A 21,607-nucleotide genomic window follows, 5' to 3' on the forward strand; every position below is an offset into this window, starting at 1 on the left:
TATGCTAATTTCATTATAGCGTTTTACTAATGGTTGTGACTATATCCCAGTGGCTAGAAGGATCTTGAGTGTGACTGGCTTGGTTAGTGGACGTGACAAGCTTGATTACTAGGTGTGGCCGACTTGGTTAGTGGGCGATACCGGTTTGGTTACTTAATGTGACCGACTTGGTTTCTGGGCGTGACCGACTTGGTTACTTGGCGTGGCTGCCTTGGTTTGTTGGCGTGGTTATGATTCCTCCCGTAAACTATAATGATGTAAAGGGGGGCTTCATTCCCCCCTGCATCCCCCCATATGGAAGTCTTACCCCTAAACCCCTGTTCCTATTATAATCAACTCCATGCCTATGTAAACTTAGAAAAATAATGTTGCTTCCTGGTATCAGCTATGTTGGTGGAGACCCCACCCCTTCTGGTCACATGTGTATGACGTCGTCAGAGGTCCTTCTAGCCATCTTAGTGAAGATATTAATAAAAGGTAACTGCTAAATCCCAGTGACTAGAATGACCTCTGCTGACATCATATCCTTGTGACGAGAAGGGGTTGGGCCTCCACCAACATAGCTGATACCAGGAATCAACAAGGTTTTTACTATATAATCTGATAGCAGCATATTGTAGAACTCTGATTCCAGCAATATACCACTTACTAGGCTGTGTTTTGCTATTTAAATACAATCAGTATTATATTAGCAGGAGATTATTATTACAGGACAATTTCCCTTGTACCTTCTAGTCCAATACTAATTAGCAGCTGTCATTATACAATGTACACAGAAAGCTGTGGTGTGGGTGGGTTATACACACCTGAGCTCTGCTACATATGCAGCAGAGAAATCTGTGATTCTATCATAACTGCTGCACGTAGTAAACTAAGTGATAAGTGGTTTCTGTCTCTACCTCATGTTGCTGTATGATTACATAGCAAAAACCTGCTGACAGATTCAAATTAAATTGACATTTACCATTTAATCTACCTATAAAATGCTGCAAAAATCCATTAAAAACCCTGGTAAAAACACCACGTGAAACCATCATAAGGGTGTATTCACACTAAGGTGCTAATTCATCAAGGTACTATGCCATAAATCTGATGTAAACATCATAAAGAGAACAAACCAGCAGGATTTTCATATATAAAGCATATCTTTTGTTCAGAGATTAGATGTTTTATTTCAGAAATATGCACATGTAAAGTTCAGCAATGCACTGTTATTTGATTGACAGGTGCAACAGGGGCGGGAATATGTGGGCCGAGTTTTGCTATCTATTCCTCCCCCTGTTGCACCTGTAAATCAAATAGCAGTGCATTGCTGAACTTTACTTGCGAATATTTCTGAAATAAAACATCCACTCTCTGAACAAAAGGAATGTTTACATTCAGCATCCTAGCGCCAGTATAGCACTGGCTTTACTTTATATATGAAAATCCTAATGGTTGATTCCTTTTTAAGCTGCAATATTGTGACTTTTGGTGTTCACAAGCCAGACCGGCCAGCTACTTTAGTATGGGCATGACATGGGCAGGAGAGGGTGTGGTAATGCCTGCCCATCAAATTTATCATAAGTTCCGCCACTAAGGTGGCGTGACTTTCTTCCGAAATATACGTCGGCCCCCAGCTGGCGCACATTTATTGTTGTGGCGCACGTTGGTATCAGACACTCCTAATAGATTAAGGACTGATCACCACTTGATGAATTAGTGTACTTCTCCAGCAAGCGCTTCTTTAAAGCCCGCTTTACACGCTGCAATGTATCTTACAATGTGTCGGCGGGGTCACGTCGTAAGTGACGCACATCCGGCATTGTAAGTTACATTGCAGTGAGTAACTGCTACGTGCGATTGCGATTGAACGGTAAAACGTTCATCGCACGTACGTCGTACATTCCTCATGAATTGTACGTCAGATTGTTAATCGTACCCGGGGTAACACACATTGCAGTGTGTGACACCCCGGGAACGATGAACAGATCTTACCTACGTCCTGCGGCTCCCGGCCGGTAATGCGGAAGGAAGGAGGTGGGCGGGATGTTTACGTCCCACTCAGCTCCGCCCCTCCGCTTCTATTGGCCGCCTGCCGCGTCACGTCGATGTGACGCCGAACGTCCCTCCCACTCCAGGAAGTGGACGTTCGCCGCCCACATCGAGGTCGTATGGAAGGTAAGTATGTGTGACGGGGGTTAATCGTTTGTGCGGCACGTTCAACAAATTGAACGTGCCACACATACGATGGGGGCGTTGCAAATCGCATACGATATCGTATGCGAAATTGCAACGTGTAAAACAGGCTTTGGAATAGTCATAAAGGGAACCTGTCAGGTGCATTATGCAGCCAGAACCACGAGCAGTCCTAGGTGCAAATTGCTAATCCCTGCCTAACTGTCCCTGCACCTTGTAGCATAGATAAAAGGGTCTTTAGAAAAAGTATTTCTAAAGATCTTTTATCGTATGCTAATGAAGCCAACGATTAGTCCCAAGGGCGTTGCTTCCCTTGCTAGTCGGCCCCATTAGCATGTTAGCATGCCCCTGTGAGTGTACTATCATGCTAATGAATGTGCAGCGTCAGAGGATGATCTCACTCACCTCTCCGCTGCTATTGCCGCCCGATGCAGGATTTCAACCCCGGCGTTTCGGTCATGTGCACTATGAAGTCAGGTGTATGCGTCGTGGCTTTAAACTGATGTAGTGCGCATGACCCAAACCCTGGGATCATGCGCACTGAGCCGAAATCCAGCATCGGGCGGCGATGGCAGGGGAGAGGTGAGTGAGATCATCCTCTGACGCTGCTCTTTCATTAGCATGTTAGCATGCCCATAGGGACGTATTAACATGCTAATGGGGGCCAGCTAGCAACGCCCAGGGGACTAGTCCCCTCGCTCATTAGCATACGATAAAAGATCTTTAGACATACTTTTTCTAAAGATTTCTTTATCTATGCTACTGTATACAGGGACGATTAGGCAGGGATTAGCAATATGTATCCAGAACTGCTCGTGGTTCTGGGTGCATATTGGACATGACAGGTTCCCTTTAATGAATTGCCCCCCACTTTTTTGAAGAGTTTTGCATTTTTAAAGACGATTTTGGAGAATATTTGCTCCAAAAAATCAGCAAAAGGACTGTTTTCAGCTATATCATGTATATGTACCTTCGAAGTGCATCGCTATGTAATGGAGAAGAACACAGGATGAGCACGTCTATCTGATACATGATCGGAGTCAAAATCACGATAAAGAAAAAGTTATTCAGCAAAACTTATTTTTTAGCACGGAGGGACATCGCCTTTAACTCTGAAAATAAGATCTCCAGCACAGTTCACCCTGACAATCTATATGTCTCGTCCCCTGATACAGTTTTGCGGGGGAGCTGTTTGTGCAATCTTGGAGAATAGTCTGGAAGGTAATGTAGAAATAATTCAGCTCCTCACACACATCCTATATCTCAGTGTAGGAAAGTGCACATTGCAGGTCAGTACAGATTCACTAGGGTTTCTTTTTTAAAATAATAAAATCTGCGCCCGGCGTCTCCATCACATCTTTAGGGAGTTTCGCTGTTTGCTTTTACATTTGGAGCCTGCAGATCAATGTTGCTCCAGAGTCTGGTTGTTTGCACACGTATTACACACAACCAGAGGAAGAAGGTTTTGCCACTATCATATCTCGTTGCTATGGCTACCAGATCCGAGGGACATATTGAGCGTGTGGTGGCAAAGATGATAGCAAAAGGACCATCCATTATGCTGCACTTTCCTGGTACACATGTGTCTCCCAAAATGTCAAGGGAAAAAGAGTCAACAGGTTATATGAGATTTCCTACTTTACATTTTTATTTTTTTTAATTTCTATTTCTTGTATAGAAAAAAGCTGCAATCAGATGCTGAAACAATGCGAAAATGCACTACAACAATACATTTCTGTTTGTGACATTTTTCTTTTCTTTGGTGCGTTTTTGGGTCCATGGTGGTTTTATTTTTTCATTTTATTCCTTTAAAAATACCGTATGCTTTATGTAAGGTATTACTTTTAACCATTTTTTTCTGAGCAGGATTTCAAATATATTATAGAAAAATATATTGAAAAGATATGAATTTAAAAAAAAGCTTCTCAATACCATTTCTGAAAAAAAAATGTACAGAACTGTAATGGAAAATCATTGATTCTAAGGTACATGTCACAAGGCCACTGAGGTCAGAGACTGGCTGCATTGTGGCACAAGGCCGCTGAGGTCAGAGACTGGCTGCATTGTGGCACAAGGCCACTGAGGTCAGAGACTGGCTGCATTGTGGCACAAGGCCACTGAGGTCAGAGACTGGCTGCATTGTGGCACAAGGCCGCTGAGGTCAGAGACTGGCTGCACTGTGGCACAAGGCCGCTGAGGTCAGAGACTGGCTGCATTGTGGCACAAGGCCGCTGAGGTCAGAGACTGGCTGCATTGGCCACCAGTTGTCGAAACTATTGAAGTTCTGTAAAAAAAAAAAGACTGTCAGGGAGTAGCAAGATGTGGCACGGGAGTAGCAGGAGCTAACAGAAGACCTTTCAACACTGTTTGACATGTTAAACTAGCCACCTTATGAGAAGAGGAGAGGAATAAAATGTAGTTTATGGCCTTTCAATTTCTTCTGTCCATATTTTTTCTTAAATTTAAAGGAAACTGTTAGGGGTACTTTGCACGCTGCGACATCGCTAGCCGATGCTAGCGATGCCAAGTGCGATAGTCTCCGCCCCCGTCGCACATGCGATATCTTGTGATAGCTGCCGTAGCGAACATTATCGCTACGGCAGCTTAACACGCACTTACCTGCCCTGCGACGTTGCTCTGACCGGCAACCTGCCTCCTTCCTAAGGGGGCGTGTTGTGCGGCGTCACAGCGACATCACACAGCAGGCGGCCAATATAAGCGGAAGGGAGGAGATGAGCAGGACGTAAACATCCCGCCCACCTCCTTCCTTCCGCATTGTCGGTGGACGCAGGTAGGAGATGTTCCTCGCTCCTGCGGCTTCACACACAGCGATGTGTGCTGCCGCAAGGACGAGAAACAACATCGTAACAGCGGTACTTCCGAAATTATGGAAATGACCGATGCTACACCGATGATACGATTTTGACGCTTTTGCGCTCATTAATCGTCTCAAAAACGATTTACACACTCCGATATCGACAGCGATGCTGGATGTCCATCACTTTCGATTTGACCCCACCGACATCGCACCTGCGATGTCGTAGTGTGCAAAGTACCCCTCACTGTGCAAACTGTTATTTTGCATATATTACCACAGTGATCACCTTTTACTAGGGTCACATTGGATTAGGTAGCAGCTATACAACAATCTGCAGCAGAAAGAGGCCACGCATGGTTGATATACCCGAGTGTATCTGACGCACCCATTGATTTTTTTTTTTAACATTTCTGTAAACATGTTAAATGATCAATATATTCCATCTGTTTAGATAAGGTAGTCACACTTGGTTGGTCAGGTTGCACAGTCGTCATCCTCATGACCACTCACTTTTGAATCATCCTTGGAGGACCCTACAGTTTGATCATAAAGATGGTCTCCATTAATATTACTACTCCTTGTAACTAAGATTGCAAGTGTCGAGGGCGGAGGGGACGCGTTCGCCACGCTCGGGTCCGAGCTTCTGCTGCTGCTCGGTGGCTCGAGCGGTGGGCTGGACCCGGGGACTCGAGCAGAGCTCCTCGTCCATGAGTGAAAAGGGGGTGGTTTGTTTAGGGAGATAGTTCGTGACGCCACCCACGGGTCGTGGTGATAAAGGGCACCACTGCTGCTGGTGACGGGGATCCCGGGAGCGATGGTAGGGAGCAGCTAGGATGTTGTCCCCTCCATGGGTAGGGGTTGGTGATCCCGGGGCCCGGTGGTGTAATGGGGAGGCTGGATGGCTGGGGTGTAGGGTTGAAGGGGCAGCACGGCGCGGTGCCGGATGGCACTTGGGTACTCACTCAGGCAGTCAATGACAGAGTCTCTGGTAAACCAAACGGCTGAATGGACGGGTCCCGCAGCCGGCTGCAGTGTTTGTGCTCTATCCCCGGACAGTGTGATGGTGGCTGTCTTTCCCTGCATCTGGTTAGAATGTTCTGACTCCTGTGGTTGCCCACCGGTAGTCCGCTCCCCGGCGTATAGGTACCGAAGTAGCCCGTTTTGCCCGCAGGCGCTGGCCCTTGGATCTCTAGCCTATGGCGGTGGCTGTATATCCTCACGGTGTGGACTGTTGCCTTCTGTCGGGTCTTTGTTGTTAGGAAACCCCTGGGGTTCCGGTCACACTCGGATTTGACCGTTGTCGGCGGCTCCAAGCCTAGTCGGGGTCCGATGGCCCTGCCTGTGTGCTTAGCTTCACTCCGTTCCCCGGTTCGGTACCGGCGGGCCACCGCTCGACCCCAGTCCTACGGTTCCACAGCGATCCACTAACTCCTGCAGACGGCCACCACCGTCTGCCAACCTTGCTGTTTGTGTCTGGGCCCCTACCCAGACGCCGACAGTTTTTGACCTCTCACTTTCACCTCCGAACTTAATCTGTCACTTTTCCCGCCTCCAGGCCTGTGAACTCCTCGGTGGGTGGGGCCAACTGCCTGGCTCCGCCCCACCTGGTGTGGACATCAGTCCCTGGAGGGAGGCAACAAGGGTTTTTGTCTGACTGGTATGACTATCCAGGGGAGAGGGTGTGTAAGGTGTAATGTCTGTGACTACCTAGCTAGTCCAGGGCGTCACACAAGATTATCATTCCGGTCATTACAGCAAAATTGCAATTTATCAGTAACTAAGCAATATCTGGACATGGAGTATTAGATCAGTTTTACACATCTTGGAAGTTTTCCACTTCAGAATTTGCTGCATATTTGCAACAAATCATTACATTTGGAAATTGCAGCAAATTTTATGCAGAATACTATTACACCAAATTAGACTTTAGACTTAAATGATTATTTCCACCGCCCTCCAAAAAATCAAGATAGTACCTTCCCTGACACTTTGACCCCCTATAATCCCAAGATTGAGCTCATTTTGAATGGAGCTGAGCTGTGCATACTCGACCTTCAATCATTGTCTTTGCACTTAGCCAAAAATAGCCATGTGCCATGCTCGACGGTCCTAAAGACAATAGGCTGGGTTTGCAAAGCCCCATTCTCTGGGTTTTAGAGCCCCTATTATGGTACATAAAGGGTATGTGTGGCGACCCTGAGTCTTCAGTCGCCACAGAGGTACTGCACCTCATCCAGAGGTGTTGAATTCCATCCTGGGTATGGAGGAGGTCAACACCGGTTCACACAAAAGCACAACACCCAGGCTCAGAAACACCTCATCAGACATGGCAAGGGCGTGATCAGGGCCGTATTTATCACTAGGCACCTATGGTCCAGTGCCTGGGGTGCCGCGTTGCGGGGGGGGTGGCACTTTCTGGCTGCAAAAAAATTTTTTTCTACATATTCTCCCCCTCAGTTAGACAGTCTATTAAATCCACTGTGTTTTCGGAGGGGGAGGTGAGAGACGCCCATCTATTTATCTGTATCTGCGTCTTTAAGACGCGAATACAGATAAACTGTGGGCGCCGCCGGGCACAGGGAACTGATTGACCCCGGAAGTGTTGGCGCCTGCACTTCCGGGGTCAGAGGCGCGCCAATCAGCTCCGTGCTGTGGCATCCAATGCTGCAGATGCCGCGGAGGACAGAACACTCACCGGAGCCAGCAGGAGGATGACGGACGCCTTAGGAGGAGTGGCAGCAGCAAGAGGAGGCAGGAGGCACAAGAGCAGGTAACCGCTGGCAGAGTTCCAATGCTGTGAAGTGAGGATTCTGGGGGAGGGGCAGGCAGGCTACAATGTGAGTATAGTGGACGAGGGACAGGCAGAGGCTGCAATGTGAGGATAGTGGGGAAGGGGCAGGCAGAGGCTACAATGTGAGGATAGTGGGGGAGGGGCAGGCAGAGGCTATAATGTGAGGATAGTGAGGTGGGGCAGGCAGAGGCTACAATGTGAGGATAGTGGGGCAGGCAGAGGCTACAATGTGAGGATAGTGGGGCAGGGGCAGGCATAGGCTACAATGTGAGGATAGTGGGGGAGGGACAGGCAGAGGCTACAATGTGAGGATAGTAGGGGAGGGACAGGCAGAGGCTACAATGTGAGGATTGTGGGGGAAGGGCAGGTAGAGGCTCTAATGTAAGGATTGTGGGAGAGGGGCAGGCACAGGCTATAGACTGGGGATTGTGGGGCAGGTGGAGGCTATAGTCTGTGGATTGTGGGGGAGGGGCATGCAGAGGCTATGACCTGAGGATTAGGAGGCCTTATTTAGTCTGGGGATTAGGGGGCCTATGACTCGACAGTGGTTAGGGGGGATGGGGCTATTAGTATAGGCTTAGAGTTGGGGGCCTATTAAAGAAGATGGTGGTCAAAGAGGGCCTATTGTTGTAGAGATGGGGGTTAGGGAGCCCATTACTGTAGGAGGGGGGTAAGGGGGCCTGTTGCTGTAAGAGGGGGTTAAGGGGGCTTGTTGCTGTAGGAGGGTGGTTAAGGGGACCTGTTGCTGTAGGAGGGGGGTTAATGGAGCCTGTTGCTGTAGGAGGGGGGGTTAATGGAGCCTGTTGCTGTAGGAGGGGGGTTAATGGAGCCTGTTGCTGTAGGGGGGGTTAATGGAGCCTGTTGCTGTAGGAGGGGGGCAGTTAATGGAGCCTGTTGCTGTAGGGGGGGGTTAATGGAGGCTGTTGCTGTAGGACGGGGGGGTTAATGGAGCCTGTTGCTGTAGGAGGGGGGTTAATGGAGCCTGTTGCTGTAGGAGGGGTTTAATGGAGCCTGTTGCTATAGGAGGGGGGTTTAGGGAGCCTGTTGCTGTAGGAGGGGCGGTTTAGGGAGCCTATTGCTGTAGAAGGGGGGTTTAGGGGGCCTATAGCTGTAGAAGGGGGGGTTTAGGTGGCCTATTGCTGTAGAAGGGGAGTTCAGGGGGCCTATTTCTGTAGAAGGGGGGGTTTAGGGGGCCTATTGCTGTAGAAGGGGGGTTTAGGGGGCCTATTTCTGTAGAAGGGGGGGTTTAGGGGGCCTATTGCTGTAGAAGGGGGGGTTTAAGGGGCCTATTGCTGTAGAAGGGGGGGTTTAGGGGGCCTATTGCTGTAGGAGGGGGGTTTAGGGAGCCTATTGCTGTAGGAGGGAGGTTTAGGAAGCCTATTGCTGTAGGAAGGGGGTTTAGGGGGGCTTACAGAGTGGGGGATAGTGCAAGGGACAAAATCGATGGGGAAAAGTATAAGGGCTCAGTATGTTGCGGGTCTCAGTATGGAGGGGGGGAGGGGTAGATGTGGCGAGCGGCGTAGCTGGGTATGACGTGGTGTCCACCACTGTCTATGTGTCAGTGATCTGCTTATGCTGCCCCTACAAGTTCTTCACAATAAAAGACCACTATTCACATTGATCTTGAGGGCGAAGTTTCTACATCTACTTGAGACAGTTTTGAACCCTTCTTGTGCACCAGCCGAAAAGTGCCGTGTATCAACTCACTAAGTATGGAGAGGGGGAAGCATTGGGAGCTCATTATGGAAAAGGGGTAGCATGGGGGTTCAGTATGAACAAGGGCAGTGTGAGGGCTCAGTATGGAAAGGGGGCAGAATGGGTGGGCTCAATATGGAGTTGAGCAATGTAGGGGACTCAGTATGAAACGTGAGGTACTGTGGGAGGGTCTCAGCATTAGTTGTGTGGCAGCATGGTGGTCTCTGTATGATGAGTGGGGCAGCATGGTGGTCTCTGTATGATGAGTGGAGCGGCATGGTGGTCTCTGTATGATGAGTGGGGCAGCATGGTGGTCTCTGTGTGATTAGTGGGGCAGCATGGTGGTCTCTGTATGATGAGTGGGGCAGCATGGTGGTCTCTGTATGATGAGTGGGGCAGCATGGAGGACTCCTTATGGAAAAGGGGTAGGCAGCATTTGGAGCGCCTTAAGAAGGGGTGGCATCCGAGGTATGGAGAATGGCAGTGTGAGAACTCCATATGGAGAGGGGCAGCATGAATGGGACATTGTGAGGAGGGGGCAGCATGATGTGAGGACAGTGTGCAGATCATATTTCATAATTGAGGAAGCTGTAATGGGTATAATTTTAAAAGGCAGGGCAGTGTGGCGTTTTATTAGGGGGCAGTGTGGCGGTCATAGTATATAAGTGGGGACGGTGTGGTGGGAATATTTTTATAGGAGAGGATAGTGTGGAGGCCATGTACATTAAGAGGGATTGTGTGGAGTAATATTCTTTTGTGGGAAGCACAGTGAGGAGCAGTTATTTTTTTTCAGTCGACAGTATAAGGCTTATTTATGGCACAGCGTTTGTGGTTATTGTTATTCAGGAACGTTATAATGACATTGTTATTTTTCTGGGCACCATGGTGAGATGTGCTGCAGAAGACCGGAGAAGAGGGAAGTAGGAAAGTCTGCAGAGACGAGCTGTGGATGTGAAGTCATCATGGAGTCGGGGAAATGATCGCGCGATCGGTGAGTGAGACCTTACACTACACTAACATATACACAGGTTTAGGGGAAAAATTACCGGAGTGCTTCTTTAAAGGGAATCTGTCACCAGATTTGGCAGCTATAACCTGTGACCACCACCAGTGGTATATATATATATATATGTATGAGCTTCAAATAAGAAGGAATGGTGGCAACTCACTGGTGAACGTTAACGGCAATTTTTATTGCACAATCTGCAGCATTGTTACAATGTAAACAGGGAGGGGGGAGTGCAGGGGCGCCGGACGACGGCCGTTTCGCACCGTAACAGGTGCTTCCACAAGTCCGAATTAGCAAAGTCAGATGAACCTCCCTCTTATGGAGGAATCTGACAGGTGCAACTAAAAAGCTCAATGGCTGATACCAGATAACAACAGCGTAACAGTATAATCCATATTACAGATAATCAATCAAAATTGGATAGAGAAAACGAATACAGAGTGTAGAGAAAGTTATCAGCAAGGAATATGACGAACATTTATCATATATACTTGTTCCCTCTTCCAATAGAGATGCATTGCTGCTGAAAACCAAGAAGGTGTTTTTTTAATATATGTATATAATGTGTGTAACACAATGTTATACCTTCTACTTGTGTTTTTATTTTTTTATTTTAAAGATTATTTATTACTCTATTTTGAGAGGATAAAATCCTTATGTATGAGAAAATATGCTCTGCCGTGCAAGAAAAAAGAAAAAAGAAAGAGAGTCAAAAACCGCCTAACCCTTATGGGGTCTCATCCTTCCCTATTCCGTGGATATCACTTTTAAACAAAGAGTAAGACTAATAACTGATTTTTTTAAAAAAGATTTCAAATAGTATTTATATCAAGACAACGTCAGGGATATTAGTCTTTTTCGGGCTGAAAGGGGGGGAGGAGAATATACGGCTCTAAAAAGCCACATGATGTCCGAAATCGTATGGGCTAAGTGCGCCTTATTTTAGATTGAGGACTGACTCGGGGAAAGGAATTGCGGGTTGGACTATAAAGTCTACGATTATGGATCTGCCAAAACAAGTACTTTTTTCAAAAGGAAAGTTTATGACAGTAAATATGTGCATGGATTTGATGTAATATCTATATTTATTCTTTACTTATTTTACTTTTTTTATGCCCTACTTTTAATTTAAAGATATCTGGCCTCTACTGGGGGGCTTTTTTCTATCTTTTAGCAGGAAATTTAAACACGCTAAATGTCCGTTATAGGAAAACGGACATGTCGTTACGGTCATTGAGTCCCAAAGGACCCAATGCCTTAACCTCCATAATGAGGCGCGATTCCCTCTGTAGGAGTTGTTTATGAGTATCGCCACCTCTTCCAGATGGGGTGATCTTGAATACACCCGCACAAGATAGAACATCTGGATTACCCGCGTGTTGTTCTCTAATGTGCCTAATTAGCCTGGGGGACCCCTTCCCTGTTAAGATGGAATTATAGTGTTCTCGAAAACGTACGTATAGGCAGCGTATGGTTTTCCCTATATAGAAGAAGGAACAAGGGCAAAAGATTACATATACAACAAATTTGGTCTTGCATGAGATGAAATGTCTAACGGTGAAATTATGTTCACCTATATTCAGGACCTTGGCTGTCAGATGGAAGGAGCAAAAATTACAGTCCCCACACCTATAGTTCCCTAAAGGTTGGGCACGGTCTAACCATGTTTTTTTGTGGCTAGTAAGCCTGTTCTGTACAAGTAGGTCTCCCAAGTTTTTGCTCCTTCTATATGTCACCAATGGTCCTTTCTTTGCCCTAGCAGATAGATCGAAATCCTCCTCTATTAAATGCCAGTGTCTTTTTATACTGGACCGGATAATGCTGTCCATTGGGCCAAATTTGAAACTAAAAAGGAATCTACCAGAATTTTCTTCCCCAGTTTTTCTTTGTTTTTTATTATTAGTAAGCTCAGGGGGTCTGGAGTTGGAGCGGAGCCGGGCTTTTTCAATAATATCGAGTGGGTAACCCCTATTCTGCAATCTGGTTGCTAAATCGACACTCTGCTCTTCATATTTTTTCTTGTTATTGTTAATCCTTTTTATACGTATTCGTTTTCTCTATCCAATTTTGATTGATTATCTGTAATATGGATTATACTGTTACGCTGTTGTTATCTGGTATCAGCCATTGAGCTTTTTAGTTGCACCTGTCAGATTCCTCCATAAGAGGGAGGTTCATCTGACTTTGCTAATTCGGACCTGTGGAAGCACCTGTTACGGTGCGAAACGGCCGTCGTCCGGCGCCCCTGCACTCCCCCCTCCCTGTTTACATTGTAACAATGCTGCAGATTGTGCAATAAAAATTGCCGTTAACGTTCACCAGTGAGTTGCCGCCATTCCTTCTTATTTGAAGCTCATATTGGATTTCTATACCTTGGCTGAGCACCACAGGGACCGGCTGGAGATCTGTGATCCAAGGAAAAACCACAGCCTCGTGAGTACACACCTGGGCTTGCAGTGCCTAGCCTTTTCTCTTTTTTATTACTGCTTGTGTGGACTGTTTCTTGGCTATAGAGCACGCAACCCATTATAGAATAACAAGGTGTATATTTACTCTTACACAATGGATGTCGTGGATGTTGATATCACAGATCCTGAAGATACCAATATTTTTTCAGGGAGGGAGGATGCAGTAGCGTTTTTTACTTGTTGCAACAGCGCCGCAGATACAGAAATCCTAGGAAATAAAAGTCTTGAAATGAAGATAGGAAACCTGGCAGAGAAAGAGATAGGATTATTTTGGACCGTGCAATCTTTGAGAGCCTATATAGACTGCCAAAGAGTACCTCGAGGACTACGTGTCCTAAAGAATATTTCATTCTACCAAGAGGATGCAGCTTTTGTGTCTGAATGGGAACAAGTACAACAGGAGTGCTCATTGCGATTCTTAAGCCTAGTGCTAAAAAAGAATGAATCTGAACACACTTTAATCACAGAAGAACTGCTGAGACTCCGTAGAGAATTGGAGGGCAGATTGTCTAAAGAGGACTGGTCACTATTCCTAAAAAAACTGGATAAAAAATTAATTCCTTTACAAAACCAAATAAAGGAAAGGAAACGGGAGAAGTGCTTGCGGGACAAATCTGACTACGAGTTAAAAAGAATTTTCTCATGGAAAAAGACACCTAGGAACTTTTCTGCCACTTTTAACTACAATAAAAAATCTAAAAAAAGATTATACAAACAAAACCAAAACGAAAAAAGGAACGCCTGGACGACCGACTCAGATTCAAGCGGGGTAGAGGATTTACCACCCCCCAAGAGAAAAGCGAGCATGGTCCCCACAACTAGTGCCTTTACAACGGCCCCTTTGGAAAAAGGACAAGGAGAGGAAGGGGCAAGAAAAAATCTCTTTACGGACAAAAAGAAGCAGGTGTCATGGAGAGATTAGATACCTATACCTCTAAGGAAAATACCATCTGGAATTTATCCTCTCATAATCTGGATATTCATATGATAGCTGTGCTGAATAAAGGACTGAATTATTGCATACCAGAGACCTTTAACTTTTCAGATTTTCAGATTGACCTTTTTAAAAGCTGTCGCAAAATACACCTAGCTAAATTTTATAACAACAAGAGTGAACCCCAGCCAAAAATAATCCAAGGGGAGAGCCCAGTAACAATTGGCCCCTTGGGCTTTTTTGGTCCTAAGAGTGCATTTGGAGATATTAGTGAGGATGCGTTGTTTCTATCTGAGCTGAGCGAGGAAAATCTCGACGCTCCTGTTAGCAACAATGGGGTTCAATGTGGTAACCCACCCTTTAGAGGAGGCTTAAAATCTACCTTCATCCCCCCAACTGCACCAGGCAATGTAATAGATCTGTTTCAAAATTTGGTTATTAAGGATATAGAGGCACTGAACTATCCTGAAGCTCCAAAGAACCTGACTTATGCAGAGGATAAGGCACTAAAAACTATACAATCTTGGGACGATATCGTTATCCGTAGACCCGATAAGGGAGGGGGTACAGTCCTCTGGCCCAAGAAGTTGTATATGGAGGAGGCAGACAGGCAGCTAGGGGATTCCTCCGCATATGAAAGAATTATGTTTGATCCCACAAATAGATATAAGGAAAAACTTCGGTCTTTCCTGAACAAAAAAGTTGCAAATGGTTTTCTATCCAGCAAAATGGCAGAAAAGCTATTACCTTTGTATCCACAGAAGCCACATTGGTACTGCCTACCTAAAATCCACAAACATAGTGAAAAACCACCTGGGCGCCCTATAGTCTCGGGCATAGGCTCGGTTTTTGAGCCCCTGTCCGAGTATATAGATTGGCTTCTTCACCCATTGCTGGCTAGAATTCCATCGTATATCAGGGATACTGGCATGTTTGTTTCCACCTTAGATTCCTTTGAATGGCAGGAGGGCTTTGCGATGGCTTCTATCGATATAGAAAGCCTATACACCAGAATACCCCAAGATCAAGGGGTCCAGATCATTAAACAACTAATTGTTAATCTAGGTGTAGAACATAATATGGCTTGCTTCATAGAGGAAGCATTAAATCTTATTTTGAAGCATAATTCTTTCAGATTCGGGGAACAATGGTTCCATCAATGCGGGGGTACCGCGATGGGTACCCCCGTAGCTTGTTCATTCGCAAACCTCTTCTTGGCTTCAATGGAAGACACATTGATTTATAGCACCACTAATCCCTTTCTGAAGCACATAAAAAAATATCTCAGATACGTGGACGATATTTTTCTGGTCTGGGATGGGTCGGAATCAGACTTTCAGGACTTTGTCCAGTTTTTAAATGAAACCAACACCCATAACATGAGGTTCACCAGTGTGTTTGGAGGTACTGTGCTGGAATTCTTGGACGTGAGGCTTACACTAGAAAATGGTGAGTTAACACGGGAAGTGTTTAGGAAGCCCACGTCCAAGAATTCACTATTGCACTATGAAAGCTACCACCCATCCCATACCAAGCAGTCCCTCCCATTCGGCCAATTCCTACATATAAAAAGGATTAACAATAACAAGAAAAAATATGAAGAGCAGAGTGTCGATTTAGCAACCAGATTGCAGAATAGGGGTTACCCACTCGATATTATTGAAAAAGCCCGGCTCCGCTCCAACTCCAGACCCCCTGAGCTTACTAATAATAAAAAACAAAGAAAAACTGGGGAAGAAAATTCTGGTAGATTCCTTTTTAGTTTCAAATTTGGCCCAATGGACAGCATTATCCGGTCCAGTATAAAAAGACACTGGCATTTAATAGAGGAGGATTTCGATCTATCTGCTAGGGCAAAGAAAGGACCATTGGTGACATATAGAAGGAGCAAAAACTTGGGAGACCTACTTGTACAGAACAGGCTTACTAGCCACAAAAAAACATGGTTAGACCGTGCCCAACCTTTAGGGAACTATAGGTGTGGGGACTGTAATTTTTGCTCCTTCCATCTGACAGCCAAGGTCCTGAATATAGGTGAACATAATTTCACCGTTAGACATTTCATCTCATGCAAGACCAAATTTGTTGTATATGTAATCTTTTGCCCTTGTTCCTTCTTCTATATAGGGAAAACCATACGCTGCCTATACGTACGTTTTCGAGAACACTATAATTCCATCTTAACAGGGAAGGGGTCCCCCAGGCTAATTAGGCACATTAGAGAACAACACGCGGGTAATCCAGATGTTCTATCTTTTGCGGGTGTATTCAAGATCACCCCATCTGGAAGAGGTGGCGATACTCATAAACAACTCCTACAGAGGGAATCGCGCCTCATTATGGAGGTTAAGGCATTGGGTCCTTTGGGACTCAATGACCGTAACGACATGTCCGTTTTCCTATAACGGACATTTAGCGTGTTTAAATTTCCTGCTAAAAGATAGAAAAAAAACCCCCAGTAGAGGCCAGATATCTTTAAATTAAAAGTAGGGCATAAAAAAAGTAAAATAAGTAAAGAATAAATATAGATATTACATCAAATCCATGCACATATTTACTGTCATAAACTTTCCTTTTGAAAAAAGTACTTGTTTTGGCAGATCCATAATCGTAGACTTTATAGTCCAACCCGCAATTCCTTTCCCCGAGTCAGTCCTCAATCTAAAATAAGGCGCACTTAGCCCATACGATTTCGGACATCATGTGGCTTTTTAGAGCCGTATATTCTCCTCCCCCCCTTTCAGCCCGAAAAAGACTAATATCCCTGACGTTGTCTTGATATAAATACTATTTGAAATCTTTTTTAAAAAAATCAGTTATTAGTCTTACTCTTTGTTTAAAAGTGATATCCACGGAATAGGGAAGGATGAGACCCCATAAGGGTTAGGCGGTTTTTGACTCTCTTTCTTTTTTCTTTTTTCTTGCACGGCAGAGCATATTTTCTCATACATAAGGATTTTATCCTCTCAAAATAGAGTAATAAATAATCTTTAAAATGATTTAATAATAAAAAAATAAAAAAACAAGTAGAAGGTATAACATTGTGTTACACACATTATATACATATATTAAAAAAACACCTTCTCGGTTTTCAGCAGCAATGCATCTCTATTGGAAGAGGGAACAAGTATATATGATAAATGTTCGTCATATTCCTTGCTGATAACTTTCTCTACACTCTGTATTCGTTTTCTCTATCCAATTTTGATTGATTATCTGTAATATGGATTATACTGTTACGCTGTTGTTATCTGGTATCAGCCATTGAGCTTTTTAGTTGCACCTGTCAGATTCCTCCATAAGAGGGAGGTTCATCTGACTTTGCTAATTCGGACCTGTGGAAGCACCTGTTACGGTGCGAAACGGCCGTCGTCCGGCGCCCCTGCACTCCCCCCTCCCTGTTTACATTGTAACAATGCTGCAGATTGTACAATAAAAATTGCCGTTAACGTTCACCAGTGAGTTGCCGCCATTCCTTCTTATTTGAAGCTCATATTGGATTTCTATACCTTGGCTGAGCACCACAGGGACCGGCTGGAGATCTGTGATCCAAGGAAAAACCACAGCCTCGTGAGTACACACCTGGGCTTGCAGTGCCTAGCCTTTTCTCTTTTTTATTACTATATATATATATGTATATATATATATATAAAAGCCCAGGCCACTGTGTAGAACGTAACAATCTCTTTATAATACCTAAAGATCGGTGCGGTGCAGACTGGTCGAATTGGTGTCTCCGATAGTGGAGCCTCCTCTTTCGGCCATCTTTGTCCTCCTTTTTCTGAAGCCTGGGTGCATGACGCATCCTACGCATCCACACTCACCGGCATTGAGGTCCTGCGCAGGCGCACTGCAATACTTTGTTCTGCCCTGCTCAGGGCAGATCAAAGTGCGCCTGCAAAGGACCTCCATGCCGGCGAGTGTGGATGATGTAGGATGCGTCATGTACCCAAGCTTCAGAAAAAGGAGGACAAAGATGGCCGAAAGAGGTGGCACCACTACCGGAGAACAGACACCCATCCAATCAGTCTGCACCGCCCCTTAGGTGAGTATTATAAAGGGACTTTTATGTTCTACACAGTGGCCTGAGCTTATATATATATATCATGTTAGAATGATGTATATAAGAGCCCACTGGTGGTTGCTGTAGCTTATAGTTGCCAAATCTGGTAACAGGTTACCTTTTAATATTTGAAGAAAAATCTACCTTTATTTAATATGCAAATGAGGGTGCTTTGGTGCACCGTTGGGGTCGTCTTTGCTTTGGTGCACCGTTGGGGTCGTCTTTGCTTTGGTGCACCGTTGGGGTCGTCTTTGCTTTCGTGCACCGTTAGGGTGGTCTTTGCTTTGGTGCACCATTGGGGTGGTCTTTGCTTTGGTGCACCGTTGGGGTGGTCTTTGCTTCGGTGCACCGTTGGGGTGGTCTTTGCTTTGGTGCACCATTGGGGTGGTCTTTGCTTTGGTGCACCGTTGGGGTGGTCTTTGCTTTGGTGCACCGTTGGGGTGGTCTTTGCTTCGGTGCACCGTTGGGGTGGTCTTTGCTTTGGTGCACCGTTGGGGTGGTCTTTGCTTTGGTGCACCGTTGGGGTGGTCTTTGCTTCGGTGCACCGTTAGGGTGGTCTGTGCTTTAGTGAACCGTTGGGGTGGTCTTTGCTTTGGTGCACCGTTACGCTCTCATATTTCTATTTTAAAGTCTTTTGTTTTTATTGACAGCGCTCCAAAAGTAAAAGTGAGTGCTGGCTAATATCAGCTTGTATGTCTGATTTTACCTATCTCAGTCAAGTAAAAGTGAGCGCTGTCAATTAACAGAAGGGACTGGCTTTCATATGCAAATATAAGAGGGCACCACCAAGGCATAGGTCACGCCACGGGTGCACCAAAGCCCCCTCATTTGCATTTTAAAAAATAGATTTTGAAGCAATTATTAAAGGGGTTGTCCAGTCTAGAATGACAAGTCTGCAGTCACTCTGTGTGTCACTCTGTGTGACTGCAGATTTGTGAATCCTCCCAGTGCACTCAATGTGTGCTACGAGTGTTCTCTGGTGTCTGTGCCAGGAATGGCGGTCAAGTATGCGATATGCAGAGTCCAAGCTAGAACCCGTCTAGGAGGCGCCACCTCGCTCAATACAAGTGCATTAAGTACTCACTAGACGAGTTCTGGCCCGAAGTCTGCATATCATATACTTGACCATCATGAGTGCGCTGGAGGATTCACAGGTCTGCAGTCATAGAGGGACACATAGACGGACTGCAGACTTGTCATTCCAGACCGCAAAACCCCTTTTAAGCTAAACTGTGTGTGATTTTTGTAGAGGAATCGTCCCTTATATAAATGTTTATTTATGTAAATGGAAAAATCACTTCACACAATAAACAAACCTTTTGCTTGTGCGATTGGTGATCTGACAGCCAGTTTAAATAGATCATTCGGTTTCTGATTATTAGCAGCCTTGTAAATGCACCTCAAAGAGTAACTAAACTTTTTGTTTTTTTATATTTTATGCCCACTAATTCTGAGCAGATTGGTGGGAAATCTGGTCCAGAGACCCCCAACCACAGCTGAAAAGCTCTTTTAGAAGAGCGCACGCAGCACACAGCGGATGCTGTAGAAAGTCATTGTCCTGTCTCCTGAGCTGTGCACTTCTAAGGGTTCTTTTGAGCAATTTACGGGGGTCTCCGGATCCAGAACCACATCAATGTGCTCAGAATTAATGGACCTAAAATAGAAGCTATCTCCCAAAAAATAAGGTATTTTTTAAATGTTTAATAGTGCTACTGTCTGCACCATCAGTACTGTGGTATGGCCGGTTTCTGTATGGTCCGCAGTCTGATGATGGCTGCTAACAACTCCTGTATTTCTTTACCACTGTTACAGACATACTAGCAACTGCAGTTTCATGCCAGACAATTATATGTTGGGTTGGCTTTAGTTCTGGTGATGTAGTTGTGATTTGAGCTTGGTTCTGGTGATGCAGTCATGTACCAATGGTGGTTCTGGTAATGTAGCAGTGTGCAGATGGTGGTTCTGACTCCCCCATACACTATAGACAGTTGTCCCATCATTCGGCTGGTAGCTATCTTCCTGACTCTCCCATACACTATAGACAGGTGTCCCATCATTTGGCTGGCAGCTATCTTCCTGACTCCCCCATACACTATAGACAGTTGTCCCATCATTCGGCTGGCAGCTATCTTCCTGACTCTCCTATACACTATAGACAGGTGTCCCATCATTTGACTGGCAGCTGTCTCCCTGATTCTCCCATACACAGGAACACTCACTTTGTTGAGTGGTAGTGTTCTCTATGAGACAGACGCTACATCTCTGGCAGTGGCTCACCTCTTAGAGAAAAATGGATCCAGAGTCCAAAATTGGACCTGCTGGGTCCTCATTCCTCTGACAATCAGACTATCGGCCGAGCCTGTCTATCTCCGGGTTCTGCCAACTGTAGTCTGTGTACAAGCACAGGGCATGTGAACGGTTAGGCTATGTGCACACCATGGCTTTTACACATCTGTGAATCTATTGAGTTTTTCAGGCGGTGGAAACACTGGCATCTTTTTTAGATTGAAATTGTATTAAGTGCTAGTCACAAACGTATTGGTGGCAACAGCATGCAAAATGGTTCAGTTACCTGTTTTAACCACTTAGGCTATGTGCCCACGGGAGATTAAACCTGCGGACAATCAGCGGATTTTCTGGATTTTCCAGATAATCCGCAGGTTTCAGCATGTACAGACACTCCCCATATTATCCTATGGGACATGGGGAGTGTCTGTGTCCATACTGCGGATACGTGCGGCTGCGGAACATGCTGTGGATGTCCCGCAGCCGCACGTAATTGCATGTCAATTATTTCTGCGGAAATACCGCCTCTCCACTATGGAAATAGAGGCCGGGACTTCGGTAGGTAATCCGCAGGAATGTCCGCAGGTTTACCGCAGCTATTTCGCTGGAATCAAACAGCTAAAAATAGCTGCAGATTCCGGCGAGCAGCTGCGGGAAACCTGCGGATGTATCTGCGGATATATCCGCAGGTACAGAGTCCCGTGGGCACATAGCCTTAGTGTCTTTGAAAATCTGAAGCTGTTATAATAAGCTAAATAAAACTGAAGGTATGCACAGCAAGTGCTGATCTTCATTCTTATAGGGTTTAGCACTTTTTCAAGTGTGTCACAGAGTAGATCCACCTTAAATAGATGTCATGTGCACAAAATCATAGTTTTACGTTGTTAGTAAGAGGCGCGACCCACTTAAAGTGCCTAGGGCAGCACGAAGGCCAAATACAGCCCTGGACGTGATTATACCCAAAGCCAGGTGTTAGGACCAGGTGGACGGGCAGACCCAGGAGGTGGATCCACTGGGCTGAACACCTCACCGAGGGCAAGGTGCTCGGTAGCCGGAGCACTACAGGTAGCAGGACAGTCCGTGCAGAGGAGTGGAGTGAAGAAGTCCCTGGAACAACGGGGTCTCTGATGGTAGTCCGGGTGACGGAGCTCAGGTTCGGAGGCCGAGATGACGTCAGGCAGAATCCGGAACCAACGGAGCGAGAAGGTGGGTCACCGCAGGGATCGGAGATGGTAGGAACTGACGGGATGGCAGACAGTCACCGTTCGGGGTTCGGGTATCGTCAGGACCGGTTGGCGTGGCAGGAGCGACTCTACGAGAGAGATAGGTAAGTATGGCACAAGACACAAGGAGACCTGACTCCTA

This window comes from Anomaloglossus baeobatrachus, chromosome 3, assembly GCF_048569485.1.
Source record: "Anomaloglossus baeobatrachus isolate aAnoBae1 chromosome 3, aAnoBae1.hap1, whole genome shotgun sequence".
In the NCBI taxonomy this organism is placed as follows: Eukaryota; Metazoa; Chordata; class Amphibia; order Anura; family Aromobatidae; genus Anomaloglossus; species Anomaloglossus baeobatrachus.